This window comes from Carlito syrichta, unplaced genomic scaffold (genome assembly GCF_000164805.1).
Source record: "Carlito syrichta isolate Samal-C Ts95f unplaced genomic scaffold, Tarsius_syrichta-2.0.1 Scaffold153698, whole genome shotgun sequence".
NCBI lineage: Eukaryota > Metazoa > Chordata > Mammalia > Primates > Tarsiidae > Carlito > Carlito syrichta.
The window spans coordinates 189,540-192,683 of NW_007097794.1; positions in this window are offsets into that span (position 1 = coordinate 189,540).

The following is a 3,144-nucleotide window of genomic DNA, read 5'->3' on the forward strand; positions in this document are numbered from 1 at the left end:
CTGCTCTACCATGAGATATGAATGGTAACCAGGGCATGGGGTCTGGGGCGAGACGGGGGCGCTGAGTCCAGCTCTGCCCCTTACTATGCTTCAGGACAACTGCTGCATTCTCCAGACCTCAGTTTCCCCGTCTGTAGGATGGGTCAACCCCAAAGGATAAGTGCATAGCTGCACATGGTGACAGCTCATGTGACCCACGGCCACCACGCCTGGTCTTCCACCGTGGCTTCCACCATGGCTTCCACCATGGCTTCTCACCACCACTGCGACTTGCTGACCCATGCAAGCAGCCCTGAGAGGGTGGGTCCGTGGGGCCCAGGGTGCCCCAGAGCCTATTCAAGGCACAGAGGGGACCCTGAGGCTGGAGGGCAGGGCTAGGGAAGGCCCCAGGGAACCACGGCGTCATCACCATCCGGGGAGCCAGCCACAAGCTCAGAGGCTTCTGGAACCGCCTTCCCATGGCCCACCCTCTCTGTTCTCATCTTTGTAAAGCCCGTGATCAGAGGCTGAAAGCACTGCTTCACATGGGGACCCTCTTCCCCGGCCCCGCCCCCCACCTCCTGACCCCGGTGTCTCCTCGACAGCTCACACGGAGGTTCCCCAGGGGGAAGACCAGGGTCCCCTCCCTCCCCGAAGGGCCCCCCGTGCCAAGCCCACCCTCCCTAGGGCCCGTGCCCTCCTGAGACATGCAGTCCCACTGGGGCCTGCACGATCGACCTCCCCTTCCTGAAGCCCCCAAGGCTCAGCTCCAGGCCACCCCTTGGGCCACGTAAGCAGCTGTCCCCCATACTCCCTCCTGCCTGCCTTCCCCCACTTGCTCGAAGACACACAGGGAGCCTTCCTGGGGGGAGGGCGGCTGGAGTCTGACAGCTACTCACAGGACGATGCTCACGCAAGCTCCCCACCCGGCAAGAACAGAAGGAAAGAGCTGAAGTGAAGTGGTCACTGCTGCCTGGCTGGGGTCACTGCATGGGACCCTCCTCCCCGACACCTTGCCAGCCAGGAAGCTGATCTCCCGAGCCCGGGCGCCTGCACCTTCCTCCCTCAGAGCGCGAGCCCGCGGCCAAGACACACCAGAAGATGCCTGTGCAGGATTACAGCCAGTGAGGGGGCCTTCAGGCCTGACCCAGGTGCAGGCAGAAGAGACAGAGGAAGCTTTCTGGGTACCCCGTGCATGTCTGTGGCCGGACCCGCCTGGTGTGTCAGTCCCCCACGTGTGTCTGTGGCTGGGTCTGCCTGCCATGTCTGGGTCCCCCAAGTGTGTCTGTTGCCAGGCCCACCCTGCGTGTCTGGGGCCCCTGCATGTCTCTGGCCAGGCCCACCTGGTGTGTCTGGGTCCCCTGTGAGAGTCTCTGTTCGGGTCTGCCTGCCACGTCTGGGTCCCCCACGTGTCTCTGGCCAGGTCTGCCTGGCACATCTGAGACCCCCACATGTCTCTGGCCAGGCCTGCCTGTTCCAGTCTCCATCCAGGCAGAAGCCCAGACCCTGGTGACTTTCCTTGGAATGGGAGGATGATGTGGCGTGGCTGCAGCCCCCCACAGATGCCCAGATGGGGTCAGGGCCAAGCCCGGCGCCCACATGAGCACCATGCACCTCCCCTGGGACAGTGTTGCCTGCGTTTCAGGGAGGAGAGTGCCCCAGAGGGGAGGATTGGGCCAGGCCAGGCCTGGAGGCTGGGTCTCCACAGACCGACCATGAGGGGCCTCTTGGCAGAGCATGGGTCAGCACCCCCTGCATGTGCACGGGACCCATACCACGCTCCGTCCCGGGCATGGCTGTCGTCCATCGCATCACTCTCAAACTCCTGAAGGCAAAAGAAAGCAGGAATTAATCTAATTAAAGGGGACAGAGTCCACAGGGAGGAGAAGTCTGGGGTTTTGCCAAGAGTCTCTCTCCCAAGCCAGCTCTGTGGGAGAAGGACATGTGGCCCGAGGCTGCAGCGGAGGCTGGATCCTGGCTGTCACCTGGCTGTCACAGGAACAGCTGTCGGGCAGAAGCGTCGCAGCCTACAGAACTGCTGCGTGGGATGACGAGAGAGACAGAAGCCCCCGTAAGATTTAAACACCCAAAGGCAGTCCCCGTGCCTGCCTGGACTCAAGAGGGAAAGTACCAGAACACCGGCCTTCTGTATGTCACCCCGTTCTGCCCCTCGCGGGGTGTTTAAAGATGTGCACATGCCACACCAGTGCTGCAGTCCACGGCCACACACACGGAAACACACCACAAGCTGTACTTCCCCCAAGGCCGGCCACTCTGCAGACCATGGGCTGGGTCCGAGGGAGGACACGAGCCAAGCAGGCCACCCGAACAGGCAGGAATGGACGTCATGCGCCCCGAACACCCGCTGCTCACGGCCCTCCAGGCCCACACGTGGGAGCTGTGAAGCAGCTCTGACCCAGCGGGTCTGTGACCCGAGGCGGCCCACTGGCGACTCCAGGCTACGAGTGAAGCCCGGACGCAGCGTGGGCTGCAGCCGGCCTGACCAGAACGCGGCCCCTGCCCTCAAAGTCCCCCCCGCCCCCAGCCCCATGCCACGACCTCCAGGAGCACGGCTCAACCCGCACAGGCCCTCACAAGTGGGTTCCCAAGCGGGCATGCACCAGCCTCCTTGGGGCCAGCGCACTCCTGGGGCCGGCTCCCAGTTTCCTCAGGGTGACACACACTCCCCAGGAGGCAGTGGGACTCCCACGGGGCTAGGCTGTGGGTTGTGCCGGACTCACTGAGGCCAGATCCCTAATCTGCTGGCTGTGCAGCCTGGGGCAAGTCAACTGACCTCTCTGAGCCTCAGTGTCCTGTCCTTGGAGAGCACCCTTCATCTCCGCATCCACCCGGGAGACCGGGGCTCCTTTCCCCCATGCTCCCCTGCGCTTTCAGGCTCTGAGAGCGTTAACTTGACGAGTCCACTTGCTGAAGTATTGGCGCCCAGTCCTGGGACGGCCGCTCATCTGGCCGCTGCCGCGAAGGTGCTCTGGAGCTACGGCTCACGCGTGATCAACTGACTTTGACTTTGAGTCAGAGTGCCGTCCCAACTCTCAGGGGGCTCCCAGCCGCCAGCCACCTGGGATTCAAACTTGCAGCTCCCACAGCCACAGGGGCCATGTCTGAAACCTCTTGCTCTCTTTCTCTCCGCTCTCCCTCTCCCCA